At 47.4% G+C, this 18624-nt stretch overlaps 1 protein-coding gene across 2 annotated transcripts in view; it reads right to left on the minus strand.

Annotated features, from left to right (window-relative positions):
* ACVR2B (activin A receptor type 2B) overlaps positions 1-18624 on the minus strand; it is a 384657-nt gene that overhangs the window by 80060 nt on the left and 285973 nt on the right. The gene's annotated exons all lie outside the window — the stretch shown is intronic.

Here is an 18624-nt window from a genome sequence, read left to right on the forward strand (position 1 = left end):
AAGCAGTGCGAAAGTAATTTACCAACATGCCCTCCGCAAAGAAATCATGAACAGAAGGTGAAGTATTAAATCGGGGACGGGTGAAGTGTTAAAAAGGGGAGGGGTGGATTGGCAAACCGGGGCTATGAATCTAGGGTCAGTTCATATATTTCACCCCAAGGAGCTGACCAGCTTAAACAATTTCTGGAAAAAACTGAAAGTGTATTCATATTGGCAATTATAGACTTACAGTGAAGATGAGTGCAAATGGGTAGGACGAAATCCCATCGACACATCTGATGCTCTTTAACTACTAATGATGTGGAAATGTTCAGGGTATATTTCAGTTCATGTGGAAAGTAGATAATGTTAATAAAACTGTAAAAGAGCTCAGGTGGAGATAAAAGTGTGGTCACTGATGGAACGCACAATTAAAAAGCAATTCCAAAGCATGTTGGTCCCTGGTCGCACCATTTCCATCAGCCTTTAGGATGGCCTAACCGTATTTACCTCTGACAGCTGTTGCAATTGCATAATTTTTTACCACATCTCTGAATTCGTTAGATGTAGTTCTAAATATTTTACATCGAAGGATAACATCCTTGACAAATTACAATGTGTGACTTGACTCAGTATTACCAATGTCAGCAGAGCTCTAAGCTCGGACAGAATTTCAAATTTAGTTTTAAAAACATCTGTTCATATAGCACTAACTGGTGAAAATAAATATTGGCACAGCTCGACTGTGGAGCTAATTTACATGGAAGGCAATAGAGAAAAACGTGTCATAACATTATTTCCTAATTTGACTCAGGAGTTAAACTCTTCCTGAATATATGCCCCTGCCACCTACATTCTTGTTCATTTTGGTAGCACCTTTGTTTTTCCAGTTTAGCATGGCCACTGAGGCCCTTAAAAGCATAATTAGCATCTGTGTGATGGGGATCCGGTTCAATAAAGTAAGAAACAACCTATCAGTGGGGACAATATTCTTCCACTCGTAGGGGCGAATGCCACAAGCACACCTGCCCCTCTATGATGCTCACCTACCTTTGTGTGGCTGCAACTCATATGGAAGTTCCAAAAAAACAAAAAGAAATATAGTATTACAGAAAGAGCAGTCCTTGAAAGATTTCTAGACTAGTAGTAAACCTTGTAGTAAATCTGATTTATAGGATTAAAGTTCAAGGCTGAGATCGTCAGCGCGGCAAGTCAAGCGAGCTTGCTCCTTAAGGAAACCAACCTGGTTCTGCTGTATTTTACTCACTGACAATATCCAGTGCAGGAAAAAGACTGAAATCATGCCACACAGTTGATGTGTTCTCGCAAGTCACATGGCAGTTTCTGCAATCATTTCATCAATTTGCAAACGTCAAATATTGTACAAATCCTTAGGTATGCAGAGGGTAGCCACAAACTTTCTAATGCAGAGATCCACAAATGAGTGATGTTTTAGAAACGCTCCCCCTCCTCGTTCATGAGGTGTGTGTAGTATGTGCTCGCAGTGTTTTGACAAAGATCCAAGCACTAAAGTAAACCTTCACACGAGCAGGCGCACCAACCACCAGGCTGACCTAGGAACTCGATCCACTCTGCTTTTATCCAGTACACAGACATACCCACCTCTTTTGCATAACCTTTAAATCGCATGTTTTCCCTATAAACCCTGATCTTATTAGTCAAATCCCTACGAGTTTTCTTACTATTTATACCTCTCGTTTTGCAGAAAATCCCACTAATTTTTTGAGGCCCTGTTGCACCATAATAAACCGTTAAAATAATTAAGTGTAGAACTCAAACTTGTTTACTATCTGCAGTCACATCAAAAGATTGAATTTTTTATTTGTGCAGTTGTTTGCTGATGCTCGGCACTGGCGGTTATTTCTTAACACCAGCCCACAATTATCACATTCCACCACATGGGGACCCTGTCTGCCTTTTATCCACAGATCACACGAGCACGGTGTTTAACAATTTTGAAATCTACTTAAAAAGAAGAAGAAAAAAAAAAAAAAAAAAAGATAACCAGGTGCACAGGCCCTTTTTCCTGGGGCATGGCTTCAGGGTGGTGTTTGAGGTGTTACACCCCCTTGATATATGTATTATTTGGGGGCTTGGCCAATGCGTCAAGATGGCGGTCACACTTTAGTAGTGCTCCGGACCCCTCCGTCATCCGCCTAAAGTAGGGAAAGGCCATCCGTTCCCATCACGCTGCGATCGACCCCTGTGGGTCCCACAGTCTCGCCCCCACACCGACAGCGAGGTTTCCGACCGGAATCGCCACGGGCCAAGATGGCGGCTGGGGAGTAAGGCTGGGAGGCGAGAGGCCCGGAGCGGGCAATCGGCGGCGGTCTGGAGCACCTGGGGGCCTGGCGGTTGGTCCCCGGCATTAGGAGATTTGCCCAGTGATCCGGGGCGCAACACTCGAGGTCGGCCTGACGGGGCCCCTGGCAGGGGACCGACGGCCGTGCTGCCCGCTGTCGCCTCCCCCCCTCCCTCCCGCTGACATCGCTCTGCTGCCGGCAGAGACTGAAGAAAGGACCGAAAATCCCCCTGGCCTAAGATCAGCGCTGGGGGACGCCCCGGCGGCAGGGAAACCCGAAATCGGGCTGGGAGGCGGCGCCTGGCGAAGATGCGGTCTCCGGCCCGGGATCGTGGCTGGGGTCTTGTGGCAACATGGAGATAGTGACCAAAGGTGGAACACAGAGGGAGCCGAATGGAATTATACATCTCTGCAAAAACCCTGAAAAGTGAGCCGCAGCTGGGGACCGAAAAGCAGGGATACTACGGGATACACTGAAAGGGGTGCCCTTGCGCGAGACCGGGCCTCCTCGAGGTCTGAGCTCATGGATCCGGCACAGAACCCAGACACTGAGTGGAGGTTCCCCCCCCCCCCCATAAATAAAGTAATTAAAGAACATAGAATCCACGGGCCACATAAGATGAAAAGACAAAGGGGTCATCATGAAGAATCACCTTGAGAGGAGGTACGCGATGGGAAGAAGGCCATAAAATGCTGTGAGTGCGTGAAGAATAGGGCACAGAAAAAGCCACAAGGTAAGGAGACAACTGCACCTCACAATCTTCCCCCCGTTTGCTCTCTCATCGGGAGAAAGACCCAACTCCAAATGAATACACTGCATACCCGGGGAGGACAGACCCTCCTCGCCTCCTTTCCTCCTCCCAAGAATCTCTTCTCCTCTCGCTCTGGCCTCACGATCCCCCTCAAATACGGAAGGGATCAGACCCAAGACCATTTCTGCGAACAATTCAAAATACCACAAAACTGAGGGCTGACCCAAACGACAATAAAGATATAATCTAGACACTAAAATACTATAATTTTTCTAAATCTCCGAACCTGAGAATACCACTTAGCCTTCAAGTAAAAAAAGACAACTTCAACAAAACATATGACTAGCCGAGCATTGCGGCCCTTGTAAGCTCATGACCAACACCAAGCACCATGGGCAAAGACAAATCTGGCAAACAGGCAACAGCACAAACTCGCATAGACCAATTCACTACAGGGACGACAGGCCCCCGGTCGGAAGTCCCGAACCCAAACGAGGGAGGTGAACAGCGGACAACATCTGGCTACTTGGCAGCAATACTTCAGGCGATCCAGGCCTCCCAGGTGGCGGTCGAATCCAAAATTAGAGAGGTTAGGGTGGATGTCGCCCTGGTCCGACAAGACCTGCGTAACGCCACGGCCCGAATCACAGAAGCCGAATCCAGGATCTCCACAACAGAGGATGAAATAGCTGCTCTTAAAACCCAGGTCTCGTTGCTAACTATGCGCACATCGGAACTGCACAGGAGAGCCCAAGATGCCGAGAACAGATCGAGACGCAACAACCTCCGCATGGTAAGGCTCCCTGAAACCACAGCAGAATCATCCCTGGCCGCCCACCTGGAGGAATGGATTAAAACCTGGGTACCCACAGACCACCTCACACCATGGTTTATGATTGAAAGGGCCCACAGATCACTGCGAGCTAGACCCCCGCCTGGATCCCCACCCCGACCGGTAATAATCCACCTCTTTAATTTTAAAGACAGAGATATGGTGTTGCAAGAGGCACGCTCTAAAGAGGACCTTCTTTATAATGGAACCAAAGTCCTCCTTTTCCCAGATTACACATATGACGTCCAACAACGCCAGTCATTTATCGAAGTAAAACAAAAACTAAGATCTATGGATATCCAATACCGCCTCCTGTTCCCAGTGAGACTCCGGGTGATCTATAAAAACAAGACAAACTTCTTTGAACAGCCAGACACAGCCTGGACGTGGTTGACTGGAAAGATCCCGTTGAACATAGACAAACCGGGACGAAGGCCATCATCCAAAACAATGCCAACCCACTCAAAAGGACGACCCCCCGGTCGTCGCCGGCGCACTCGTTCACAGCGAAGAAAGGACAGACACGGATCTCGCTCGAGTTCCCCTATGGGGACTCGCCGACCGGGACCGAGGGAATCACATTCTCCCGAAAACTCTGTAAATACTCCCGAGAACCAGAGTCCACGGAGGGCCACCCAGACACAAAGAGACACACCTGAGGACACAGATCTATCCCACAGCCCGACTATGAAACCACAGGCCAAAAAACTGCCCCGAGGGGGGAAATTGAAATTGAACAGATGAGTGAAGGCAAGGCCGAACTTGAACAACTTGAACACCTACTAACTATTCATTATGCATTCTTCGATGATCCGACACTATGGAGGGGTCCACCGCCATCAGTACCACAACCCACCAGTTGAAAACCACCTCACCAGTTATAAAAGTGAGGTGTCATATATTTAAGGGCGACAGCTGCTTCTGGGGGGGGAAGTATGGGGAGGGGAGGGAGTTGGGGTGCAAAGGGGTTTAGGCCTAGTTTCCAAGGCCACTGTTCAATCGGTTCTGTTACTGCAATGTTCATGTTCTTATTTGTTAATTCACACACAAGGCAAGGGTTTTAAAACCACTATTGACACAACTGAGGCGCCAAACCAGTTAAAGGGAAAACAAAACGTAAGCCCCTCACAAATGCATGTCTCCTTAACTAAAAACAAAGACAGCCATTGTGAAAACCTACTCAAAACCACCCATCCACCATGAGCCAGACACAGATTATTTCATGGAATGTCAATGTTCTCCTTGACAAAATCAAACGCACCGCAATATTCTCATATATACAGAGATATCGACCAGAAATACTTATACTGCAAGAAACGCACCTGCTGGGTGATAGCTGTCCCTTTCTGGCCCGCCACGGGTTTGACAGTTTATCATGCAGGATTTACACGCGGATCACAAGGGGTAGCTATAATACTACGCTGCACGTTCCCCATGACACACATCCAGGTAAGGAGAGACAAAGAAGGTCGATACATAGCTCTCACCGGCAAAATTGAAGGAGCCACAATTAATTTAATCAGTGCAATGCCTGGCGAATATGGCACCCTAGAAAGCGACAATTCACTCACACCTCGGCAGCTCATGGCTCCCAATCTAGAATAGACCTGGTGCTTCAAGCACTGAATGTGCAGCCCTAACACATGTAGAAATTCTAGCAAGAGGAATCTCAGATCACGCTCCACTCCGGCTTACTCTGGGCCAGCCCCAAACCCAGCTTCGCCTCATATGGCGACTAAATGCATGGTGCCTCCAAGACAAACCATACAGGGAACAAATACAACAGGCATTAACAGAATACTTTCACCTCAATGAAAGATCAGTGTCCACAACAGGCATTCTGTGGGCAGCGGGTAAAGCGGTAGTACGAGGGGTAGCAAAAAATCTGATACTTAATCAAGAATGCACCAAAACCCAACTAATCACACAACTAGAACTCCGGGCGATCGCCCTTGAAAACCAAAACACAACAAACCCAAGTGAGAAGCAAAGGAGGCAACTCCTTCTAATCCGAGAGGAAATCCGAGACCGCTCCCTAGAAACGGCAAAACACATATTGAGGGCAAACACTGGGAGATTATACGGGTGGGGGGATAAAACCGGCAAAATGCTATACTCGCTAATTTCCCATCAACATGCCTCCAGAATTGTCCCCGAAGTCTATGATAAGGGAACCACCCTGGTCACAGGGCACGCCGAAATTGCAAATGCCTTCGCCAAATACTACACTTCTAAATACCAAGCATCCACACAAATAGACCTACATCAGGCCCGTCAAACACTAGAGGGGACCCACTCCCACAACTGCCCATGGTAGAAATACAAATATTGGAAGAACCCATCTGGATAGAGGAAATTGGTGAAGCAATCTCAACTCTAGGCACGGGCAAGACGCCGGGCCCAGATGGGTTCCCTTCGGAGTACTACAAGGCATACAGGGAAGAACTGACCCCGTACCTGTTGCAACTTTACACGGAAGTCGGAGAAAAAGGGTCCTTCCCCCAGGAGCTAGACACTGCCACGATTGTGGTACTCTCCAAAACCCAACCCCCCTCGCCACATTGCGCAGACTATAGACCAATATCACTAATAAACACGGAGGTTAAAATCTTTGCATCCATCCTTGCCACTCGTCTCAAAAGGGTCCTGCCGCAACTAATACACCCAGATTAATGTGGGTTTATGGTAACCCGTAGTACACGGCACTACATCTGCAGATTACATGTGGCTTTGATGGAGAGACACCGATTGCCCGAGACCTTGCCCTCCTGCTCATCGATTTAAAAAAGGCATTTGATTCGGTTGATTGGGGCTTCCTTCTCCTGGTGCTCCAACGCGCAGGTTTTGGAACACAATTCCGTCGATGGGTCCAAGCATTGTACACCAACCCTACAGCTCGGGTGCAAGTCAACGGGACATTGTCCCCTGCATTTGATATCCACAGGGGCACGCAGCAGGGATGCCCCTTGTCCCCTCTCTTACTTACCCTGGCCATCGAGCCTTTGGCCCAGATGATTAGGACCGACGCAATCTACCACCGGTGGAGATGGTGCCCCTCTCACGAGGATAGGATAGCACTGTACGCTGACGATTGCTTGCTATACATGCAAAAGCCCAACATAACCGGCCCAAGAAGTCTTAATCTTTTACGAAAATATGAACAAATATCAGGACTCAAGATGAACTCTACTAAATCGATTCTGATCCCGTTGGCAAATTCACGTGACTGCTTTGATTGGCAAAGCACAATACCCCTGCGTAGGCTCAGCTTCAAATATTTAGGTATCTGGGTATCCCTCCTGCCTGAAATGACATGGGCTAAAAACTTATCCCCCTTCCTAACACGAATTAAAATAGACTTACAGAAATGGCAAACCCTGCCATTAAACGTGATGGGCCGAGTGGCCCTATATAAAATGATGATCCTACCAAGACTCCTATACATATTTCAGAACTTTCCCCTCCCTATCCCTCACTCCTGGTTCAGAAACCTCGAAGGTATCACAGGGAAATTCCTTTGGCGAGGTGCCAGACACAGAGTTGCAATACACCACTGTCGGAAAGGAGTATTTGAAGGAGGCCTAGGCGCAACAGACCCCTATTAGTATTATCTGGCCACCCAGCTAATTGTGATCCACGATTGGTCATGATCACTGGGACGATCCGGCTTACAAAACAGAACTGACAATCCTGGGATTCCCTTGTGTTCTTGACATGCTATACGGTTCGCCGCTCCCCCGAGATATGGAAGACGTAACTAAGGCAGTCTTCCTGGCTTGGCGAGCAGCTCTGTGGTACACCAATTGGAACACCATTGTCACCCTCCAGACCCCGTTATGGAGAGGGAAATGGCTGAGCACCTCAGCTGCACTAAAGGGATTTACAGAATGGGACCGAATAGGTATTTCCTTGGTGGGGGACATATGGAGGTGGAAATCCATGAAATCATTTCAGTAACTCCAGACAGATTTTCAACTAAACGCGACACAATTCTTCAGATACCTCCAACTACGACACGGCCCGAGAAGACACTTGCCCACCACAGGCCACATGCCAGAATTTAACCCGCACAAAGCCAAATTACTTATGGGAAACCTAGAAGGGAAAGGCATCTCGCAAATTTACAAGACACTAATTAATAACACGCCAGATAAACTAGCCCCAATTAGGACCAAGTGGGAAACCTGGGGGGGGGAACCCTGGAAGAGGCGGAATGGAGAGAAGCCCTGATGGCACCCAAGGTACTGGCGGTGTCAACTAGATTCTGTGTAATACAATTTTATTACCTGTACGAAGCATACCTGACACCATCCAGACTTCACAAAATAGGAGCCCGCCCCTCTCCCAGATGCCCAAGATGCCCGAGCGACCCAGCAGACTTCTTCCACACGGTATGGACCTGCCCAATAATACAGAAATACTGGGATGGGATATTTCAGGAATTGGAAAGAGCCCTGGGGCAGGAGATACACAAGTCCGCAAAATTAACTTTATTAGGAATAATGGAAGAGATGGATAGAACACGTGCAAAACACGCACTAGTAGCCACAGCATTGCTAGTTGCCAAAAGAGACATTGCAGCAGCATGGAGCCTCCCTGGAGGGCCATCGCTCAAAAAATGGAAGAGAGGGGTGGACTGGTGTGCTAACCAGGAGAAAATAGTTTTCGAATCCAGAGGATGCCCACAAAAATTCCTAAAGATCTGGGGACGATGGTTAGAATTATTGACATAAACCAGAAAGATCACATGGCTAAAAATACTAAGAATACTGTATTGTTACATGATTGTAATATGGCAAAGAGGCATGGAAGGCTACTACATCAAATTGTCAGCCCCTCAAACAACAACAATGCTGTCTAAATATTACTATGAAGATGGAAATGAAACAATTTTGTAAGATGCATGCGCCCCTTGCCTTGTACCCTTTCCTTTTTTTCCCTTCCCTTTGAAAATAATAAAAAATGTTAATAAAAAATAAAAAAATATATATATGTATTATTTAATAAATAATTATGTTCAGGACCTTTCGGTCGGGTAAGAAAAGGTGTTGGACTTCACCTGGAATGTTTAAATGCTTACTCAGACAAAAGCACACACACACACACACACACACACACACGTATGTCTCAGTTTTGAAGGTCATGAAATATGGCTATTTTACAAATACTGTGTTTAAGTACTCCTCACAATGCACACTCCTTTCCACTGGCCCTTATGAAACCCCAAAGAGCGGCTTCTCATGTTATGATTAGCATGACACTGCAATGTGATGGGCGGAAAGTCAGAAGCTCCAACCACAACTCACATTTTACTGAGCAGGCTACGCCCCCAACCTTTTACAGCTACCTATAATAGTCAAACTGTCACATATGTAGGATAATGGTTAATAAGTAGAGTGGCTTCAGGCAATTGGCAGTGTGGGGAGTGACAGTGGGATGGTGAAGCTGTGGTGGGCTTTTGAAAATTGTGTTGAGTCCTGGCACTTGTTATATGTACATATTTATTTTATTTACAAGCTAAGCACTGATGTTTGCGAGCTGCAAGGGCATGCATCATCGCTAGGTACCTCAGGATAGTGTCACTGTTCAACAACTGCAACACGCTAAATATGTGATTACTGAAAGCCTTAAGAGCAACGGTTCAAGTAATTTTAGGGTTGAGCGCAAAGCGCTCCGATCCCCCTGTAATCAATCTTTGGGCTTCCAACGACACCCATGTTACATCAGCCACTTTCGATGGTTCGTGGGCTTAAAATCCACTTTATTTCATTTGTGAAAGGCATGCATATGTCATGCCTTTTCCAGTGTTTAGCCCTCCTGAAGCGCACTGACCAACCACTGAAAACATAAGAGGCTCTATGTTTTCCGTATGGTTTCTGGACTACCTTTTCTCTTTATTTCGCAGCGCGATGGCGCTGGGTGTTTTTCAATTAATGTAGCAAGAAAAATCCCGTTAGGAGTTTACAACAATAACAGCTCTAACTGGACGAAATGCAAGACCCGTTGCATTGTAAATGCTTGATTTATTCAGTGGCTGTTTCCCCACATGGGCGCTGGGGCTCTGCCCCCTTTATTCTGTTCTGCAAAACAGATTTTTCTTTACTGAATAAAAGATGTTTAAATCTACTTTATCGGTTCTGAAACAAAAGATGTGCTTTAGGGCAGTGCTTAAAATAACTCCCCCTCAGTCGAACACTCATCTAGCAGGCCTCTGCAGCACCTTTGCAGCTGTCTCAGTGAGGCTGGCATCAAATACCATTTGCGGGCTGATAAGTTCACAGCCCTCTAGGCTGTGAGGTCATCAGCTCGGCAAAATCATTGCCTCCTGCGCTAAGCTCCACCCCCTGATGACATAAGTGGAAACTTCGTCCCTGGGCGTTTCTGACTGAAGTCCTGCAGCTCCAGGGGCATTGTGTCCATCAGGCACTGAAGCAAAGCCACCCCACCCTTTTCCTGTTTGTAACAGGGTGCGCTGGATCATCAAGCCTTACTGACCCCTCCCCAACCTGTGACCAGTTGTGAGGGGGTGGGTTTAGAGGCCGAAGGCAGCAAGCTGAGTCCTGAAATCTGCACAATTTGCGAGTTTTAAAGACAAACTGTTGAGGTTCCTGTGTCACTGAACATAACAATGGAACGTCGCTGAGAGAAGGTGCACTGAACAGGTCAGAGAGGTTTGTCTAATGATCCTTTTCATAGCCAAGCGAGCACAGAGATGGAAACATAAAAGGACAATACAGATTTATTTTGCACATCAAGCGAGCCCCAAAGCAGAAGGACTTCATCTACTTATTCCCTGGCACTGGTTATTTTCACCAGAAAAGTGATAATATGTGGCTAGTTATCTCCACGATCGCTCTGAATACAAAGCAGCTAGTCCAGCACAGCTCAGAATTTCCAGACGGGCTCATGCGACGCCTCGTCAGGGGTAGTAAGCGCTATACAAATATAATTTATTATATTGCTGTGTTGATTGTCAGTAGACAGGATGCTGTGGCACAATTATATCAGCAGCGTCTGGCATGTACTTTCAGTTTGGAGCGCCTATATAGTTATCTGCTGAGTGTTTTCTCCTCTCCCATGGTCGTGTATGCTGGCATTTATTTCCTGTTTCCACCATTCCGCCAGTGAAATAGATTTCAATAATTAGAAGAAAAAAAAAAACATAATTCTTTGAGGAGGTGCATTAGAAGGTCCAGCGACGCAACTCAAAACATGAACACTATCCCATAAGAGAAGGGTTATAATTGTCCAGTGCCTCCAGAATGACCTGGAAACCTTTTGACCTCTGTATCTTTATGCTTGTCTTCAAGTCAATATATGTGGGGCCCTCAAGCTTTTCTTTTGCAGTTTAAAAGATTAATGGCATTGCCCTAGATGAAATGTTCAATGGCTGTGTGTGTTTTCTAATGACATGATTTGTAATTCTTTCACCACATGCTTTAAAGAGCCAATTAGATGAACTGGTCTAAACAAGTCAGATATGAGTGCAAAATGTTTCCTTTGGGAATAATTTTAAAAGGGCTAGCTATATTACACTTTTTTTGTCCTGTTGATCTGTCTGACCCATGGAAGATGTCATAAAAGTACCCAGAACCAAGCACGTGCAGGGAGGCCTGGACAGGCCTTTTCTGGTACAAGTGATGCTGAGTAAGATCAACAATTTAAATAACAAAAAAAACAAAAAAAACAAAGAGGTCAAAGGTGCTTGGTGCTGTGTACTTTTATGATTTGCGCAAACTTTACAGCCTGCATGCGTCTTAAGCCTATGCTTACTCATGCTTGATAACGAATGGAAAATTGATGGCTTCATTTTACGCCCCACCATTTTGAAACCTTAGCAGCCGCCACTTAATTTATTGGGGGACGGTTGGAAGTTTGGGTGAGGGGAGTATGTAGATGGAGCAAAATAGATCTTGTGGTTGGGGACAGAAAAGAGCGCTGGGGAACTCGGGTCCCAAGGAACAAAAGGAGAAAACGCAGTCATCCGAGCACAAGGCTACACCATGGTAACATTTCTTGAAACCCTTCAGTTGCTTAAATCCTAGGTGACCGATGTCTATTTGCAAGCTGCAAGGCAAATGTACGAATCACGGAAGGAAAGCCTCAGTCTTTCATCCCTGGAGGATGAAAAAGGTCAAAGAATGGAGTAATCGCACCGATTTTATAAAAGCGCAACGGGTCACAAGTGGAGGCAGAAAAGTATTACTTAAAACTATTTTATATACATTTAAAACTTTATAGCCTGTTTAAGCATTAAGGCTCGCATGCAAGAATGTTGTCTATTTCACTATTTATATATCAATGCACTGTTTTTTTCTGGTTACAGTGCTTTTAATCAGTGCTTAATTTGTAAATAAAAACGTGCCGGTGCTCAAAGACCTCCTCTTAAACACACGGCTGCTGAAATTAAATGTGTGGGCACGAAATAGTGAGGCGGCGTAATCTTGAAGCCATATCGGGCAAATTCAATTCATTTACAGCCACTCTCCCCGTCCCTTCAGTTCACTCCTGGAGCTTTCTGCTTTCTCCCATTGAGACCCTTTTTCGTTTTTCTCTTCCACCGTCTTTCCCATTTGTGTTTTTGCCTCAAAGTAAATGCTTGAGGCAGAAAAATAAGTGCCGGTGCACAGCACCAAAAACAACAAGCACAAATTAAGCACTGCTTTTAATAGTAAAAATGTAGCCAAAGGACGTTAGTACGTCACGGGAGGTCACCGCGTATAGTTATTTACAGATTCCACAAGAGGGTAGTGGAACACTGCATTTAACTCCATGCAACTCTACTTAAGGAGAAAAGTGAACTTAAATCTTTATATATTTCCATATGAAAGCACAGACCTGCGTATCGAATACATTTCTTTCTCCTTTGTCGCAAGTCTCACGTTATCAGCACCAAAACACAAAATTACTGGATTATTTTACGATTTTATTTCTCTAAATAAAACATTTTCTATTTGAGTTATGCTTTTTCCAAGTATTTTAAAAACGTACAGTTGCTTATTTTTTTCCCTAACTTTTTAAAAGGGTGATTATTAGGAAAGTTTAGTGCAAACTTGATGGATTGATCCTTGTTTCTACTCGCCCCTGTCTCAGGCTGTAAGCAATCCTTACAATTCTGTGAAAAGTCCTCAGGGTCGACTAGATATATAGGGTATACATGGCAAAGGAGGACGAAAAGGTTAATGAGGGAAGAGTTTAAGGGGAGAGTAGATCAAAGGGCCCATTTAATTTTTTATCCACAGGTAGCTAGTGTATCCACCAGAAAAGGTGTTTCCGAAGGTAAGTAACTTGTTATTCTTATTGATACAACTACCTGTGGATTCCTCACCTAATGAATAGGGTCTCAAAGCAGTACTGCACTCTGTGGCGGGTGCCTGAATGGTCACACCAAGAAATCCTGCAGCACGGACCGTGCAAAATGGTCATCCCTCCTAACCTCTGAGTCCAAGCAATAAAGCTTTGCAAAAGTGTGGAGGGAAGCCCAAGTTGCGGCCTTACAAATTTCTGCCACAGGAACACCTCTAGTCAAGGCCTAAGAGGCCGACTTAGCCCTGGTGGAATGGGCTCTAATTCCAACAGGAGGAACTTTCTTTGCCAAGGAATAACATACTTTTATGCAAAGAATGACCCACCTGGACAGTGTTCTTTTGTGGACAGCCTTGCCTTTCCTCTTCCCCACGTAGCTGACGACGAGCTGATCGTCCACCCGGAACTCTCTCGTTCTCTCAATGTAGAAACTTAAAGCTCTCCTCGGGACAAGCCGATGCAGTCTCTCCTCCTCTTTTGATGGATGGGGAGGAGGATAGAAAGACAAGAGCGTTATAGATTGTCCCAAATGGAAGGGTGTAACAACCTTCGGTAGGAAAGCCGCCCTGGCCCCCATACCACCTTGTCCGCATGAAGAGGTAAAAGGGGGTTTAATGCTAAGAGCTTAAAATTCACTCACTCGCCTAGCCGACATGATGGCTATGAGAAAAACAGTCTTTAATACTAAAAACCTTAATGGACATGAATGTAAAGGTTCAAACGGTGAACCCATCAGGAATGTGAGAACCAAATTCAAATCCCACTGAGGCATAATAAATGGAGTGGGAGGAAACCTATTGGTAAGCCCCCTTAAGAAGCTTATAACTATAGGGGACTTTAGTAAAGAGGGTTGATCAGGATGGCACAGAAAAGCCGACAGATAGCCCTTAACAGTCGCAACTGTACAACCCCTCTGCGCCAATGACAACGCAAACAATTGAAATGTCCGACAAATGGGCCAGTAAAGGATCAATTTGCTTCTCTCCACACCAAGCAACACATTTTGCCCATCTGCCAGCATAGATAGATTTGGTGGAGTGTCGCCTGGCCGATAAAATAACGTCCACCACTTCTGGCGGGAGAGAAAAGGAACTCGGATTGCCCCCTTCAATCTCCATGCATGAAGGTGCGGGCTCTGGAGGTAGGGGTGTAGAACCTGCCCCTGAGACTGCGAGAGGAGGTCTGCCCTGTGAGGGAGACGGAGCAAAGGGCACAGTGAGAGTTGGAGAAGGTCTGTGTACCACACCCTTCTTGGCCAATTCAGAGTCATTAAGATGACTTGGGCCCGGGCTTGGCGAATCTTCATCAGAACCCGAAGAATCAAGCGAAAATGGGGGAAACGGGTAAAGCAACTGGCCGTACCAGGACATCTGAAATGCGTCCCAACGCTCCTTGCACAGGATACTGGAGTCTGCAGAACGACAGACAGTGCGCATTCTCCCGAGTGGCAAAGATGTCTACCTGAGGGAATCCCCATATCCGGAAGATCTGGATGGAGACACCACTCGTGATCGGCCGAGAAGTGCCGACAGACTGTCCACACGTACGTTTAGAACTCCGACCAGATGGTTTGCTACTACACAACTCTGATGGTCCTGTGCCCAGTACCAGAGCCGCAGAGCCTCTCTGCAAAGAAGGTACAACTCTACTCCTCCTTGCTTGTTGATGTACCACATCGCGATAGTGTTGTCCGTCTGGACCTGAACCGACTGACCGTGAAGGGAGGAAGGCCTTGAGAGCCAAACGTATCGCCCGCAATTCTAACAGATTGATATGAAACATCTGTTCCACTGGAGACCAATGACCTTTGACCTCCAGGGTCCCCCAGATGAGCTCCCCACCCTAAAGTGGAGCATCCGTTATAACCGTGGCCACTGGTGGAGGTAGCAAAAACTGCCTTCCTTGGGAAAGGTTGCCATCCGCAGCCCACCATCATAGATCTACTGCAGTGTCCCTGGAGATCTTTATCGACTTCTCGAGATCCCCTCTGTGCTGAAACCACTGACTGCAGAGGCACCACTGAAAAGCCCTTATGTGCCAGCCTGCATGAGTGACCACCAGAATGCATGCAGCGAACAGACCAAGCAGACGAAGGACCTTGAGGACTGGAACAACCGCTCCACTCAGAAACACTGGAATCAACGCCTGAATGTCCTGAATCCACTGAGGCAGAGGATAGGCCCAATTCAATGTTGTGTCCAGTACTACCCCTATGAACATGAGGCATTGAGAGGGCTCCAGGTGAGATTTGGGCACGTTTACCAAAAACCCTAGATCGAACAACAACTGGGTTGTCATCTGCAGGTGATGCAGCGCGAGCTCCGGAGACTTGGCTTTGATCAACCAATCATACAGGTAAGGGAATACCAATAATCCCTTCCTCCTGAGAGTTGCTGCAACCACTGCCATCACCTTCGTGAAGACTCGAGGTGCGGAATTAAGCCCAAAAGGAAGCACCGCAAACTGGTAGTGTTGCACCCCACCACAAACCGGAGTTACTTCCTGTGCGACTTCAGAATGGGGATATGAAAGTAAGCATCCTGTAAGTCGACAGACATCATCCAATCCTCTTTGCTCAACGCCAAAAGCACCTCTGCTAGAGTCAGCATTTTGAATTTTTCCCGTTTGAGGAACCAATGCAAAACCCTCAGGTCTAGGATAGGTCTCGACCGACCATCCTTTTTGGGGATCAGGAAATATCCTGAATAACAACCCTGACCCCTTTCCTGCTCTGGAACCAACTCCACTGCACCTTTCGATAGAAGGACTAGAACTTCCTGGTGCAACAACAGGAGATGGTCTTCTGTGTAAAAGGATGGACGGGGAGTGATGGGAGGGAGAAACTCCTGAAAAGGAAGGGAGTAACTTTCACCACAATATTGAGGACCCAGGAGTCCGATGTGATCAACTCCCACATGCAGAGAAAATGAAACAACCTTCCCCCTACAAGAGAAGCATGGGAGGCAATGGATGGAGGAATAAGGCTGCTTTCCCTGTTGCACCCCCCCGGAGGAAGAGGCAGGGGTTCTGCTAGGTGGCCCCTCTCGTTATAACCCTACCCCACCCTCTATAGGGAGCACTAGATGGATGTTGACCTGCCGGTTGGGGTCTCCCCCGAAAGGAAGTTCCTCGTCCAAATCCCCTGAATCTTCTAAAAGACCTGAATGGGGTGGTTGTAGAAGCCTGCAGGCCTAGAGACTTGGCGGTAGCCCTGCTCTCCTTAAAGCGCTCTAAGGCAGAGTCAGCTTTAGAACCAAACAACTTGTCCCCATCAAATGGCAAGTTCAACAGGGTCGTCTGTACATCTGTTGAAAATCCAGAAGACCTCAACCATGCATGTCTCCTGGTGACAATGGATGTGCCCATTGCCCTGGCCACCGAGTCTGACGTACCCAGCCCCGACTGAATAACCTGAGTCGCTGCCGCTTGCGCATCAGACAGGAAAACCCGCATATCCTGAGGCAAATCAGGTAGCGCACCCTTGGCCGCGTCCATCAGGGAGTGAATATACCTGCCCAAAACACAAGTGGCATTTGCAGACTTAAGGGCCATACTGCACAAAGAAAAAGTCTTCTTGGCAGACTGCTCCATTCTTTTCGACACCCTGTCCGATGGAGCCACAGGGAAGGAACCAGGAGCCAAACGCGAGGAGCACGAGGCCTGAACCACCAGACTCTCCGGAGTCGGATGCCGAGAGAGAAATCCTGGGTCCCCAGGAGCCACTCTATATCTTCTTGCCACTGATCTGCTTACAGCAGTCAAAGATACAGGTTTCCTCCAGACTTCCAGGATTCGTTCTGTGAGAGCCTTGTTGAACGGAAGGAGTGGCTCCACAGCAGCCGAAGCAGGATGCAAGACTTCCGTCAGAATGTTCGTCTTTACCTCAGCTGCCGGTAGTGGAAGGTCCAGAAAGTCTGCCGCCACCATCGTATGGAACGAGGCGGCCTCCTCAGTAAATACCCAAGGAGAGGCTAAATCCCACTCAGGGGGAAGTATCGAGACCACTCGCGGAGTCCAAACCCTGCAAGTCGCCCAGGGGCTCACCGATCTCTCCTACCTCCATGAGCTGCCTTCGATACTCTTGCTCCTTCAAAAGCCTCAGAGCCTTTCTTCTTGAGCGCAGCCTGGCCTCTATCCTCGGCGTCAACATAGAATTGGTAGACGACCTCGGCTGACGCGGCCCAGGAGAGACACCCCAGAAGACACACCCCGGTCTCCGGATTTGTGCGACACCAGATCAGCGCCATGGATAAATGGGCTCTCTTCACCCGTGTCGACTGGATTCGTGGCAAAGTCATTGGCGCCACCAGATCAACAGAAGCTACCGGAGTCTAAGGTCTCCTCGGCGACGCCAACGGCACCGTCGCCGGACTAGCACCCTCTGCTGGACAGAAGGGCATGAAAGGCCTTGGCTTATATGGAGCCGGAACGCCCAATCCAAAAGCCAAGGGACCTGAGGGACCAGCTGGTACACCGCCAGGGGCCATGGAACTAAAGATATTAAACATAGCATTCAAGAATGCTGCTGGATCCGATCCTGGAGCTGAGAATGCTGGATACTTCTGTGGCATCTGCGCTGGATCAGGCACCTCCGACTGCGCTGCAGGCGAGAAGCAAGGACTCTGGTGAGGCTCGACCACCTCAAAGACAGACGGCGCCAGAGAAGCCTGAGGGCTCCCAGACTGAGTCGCCGCCGTCGGACTGACATCCCACATCGCAGAGTAGATGGAGACCTCGACCGCGATCGGTCTCTCTCCGAACAGCACCGGGAATTATGCTGACGCTGGGAATCAGGTCTCTTATGCGAACTCGAGGACTTCCCTGAAGATGACCTACGATGCCTATGCTTCTCTTTCTTTTTAGCCTTGGCCAAAAACAGCTTGGCCTCTCGCTCCTTGAGCGCCTTCGGGTTAATTTTTTTTTTACACAAACCACACTCCTCCACGTCATGCTCGGAACTCAAACACCACAGGCAGTCATTATGCGGGTCTGTCACCGACATGCGATCCCCGCACTCCCTACAAGGCTTGAATCCAGATTTACGAGGTGGAGACATTTTAACAAAGTAACACCTTCGAAAAACAGTAGCTCCCCAAGAGCCTGGCCAAAAACAGTTATGCTTCCAAGGCACGGAAAAAAGGGAACTGACGTCAGCACGCCAGCAAGGTCCTCTTATTGCCACGATGACATCAGATGGAGTCGTGTGGGAGTCTGGCAATAGTGACGTCCTCGTCGACGAGCAGAGCTGGGAAGAAAATTTACTTATAATGCTGGCGCATTGGGAGAATTCATTAGGTGAGGAATCCACAGGTAGTTGTATCCACCAGAAATATTTATACATACACACAAACACGTATATACTGTCTTTGGTCGATACACTAACTCAAGAAGTTTGCTTATGTGCTGCAGTCAGGGTGACATTTTGCTGTTGC

Source organism: Pleurodeles waltl, chromosome 10 (assembly GCF_031143425.1).
Source record: "Pleurodeles waltl isolate 20211129_DDA chromosome 10, aPleWal1.hap1.20221129, whole genome shotgun sequence".
NCBI classification, from domain to species: domain Eukaryota; kingdom Metazoa; phylum Chordata; class Amphibia; order Caudata; family Salamandridae; genus Pleurodeles; species Pleurodeles waltl.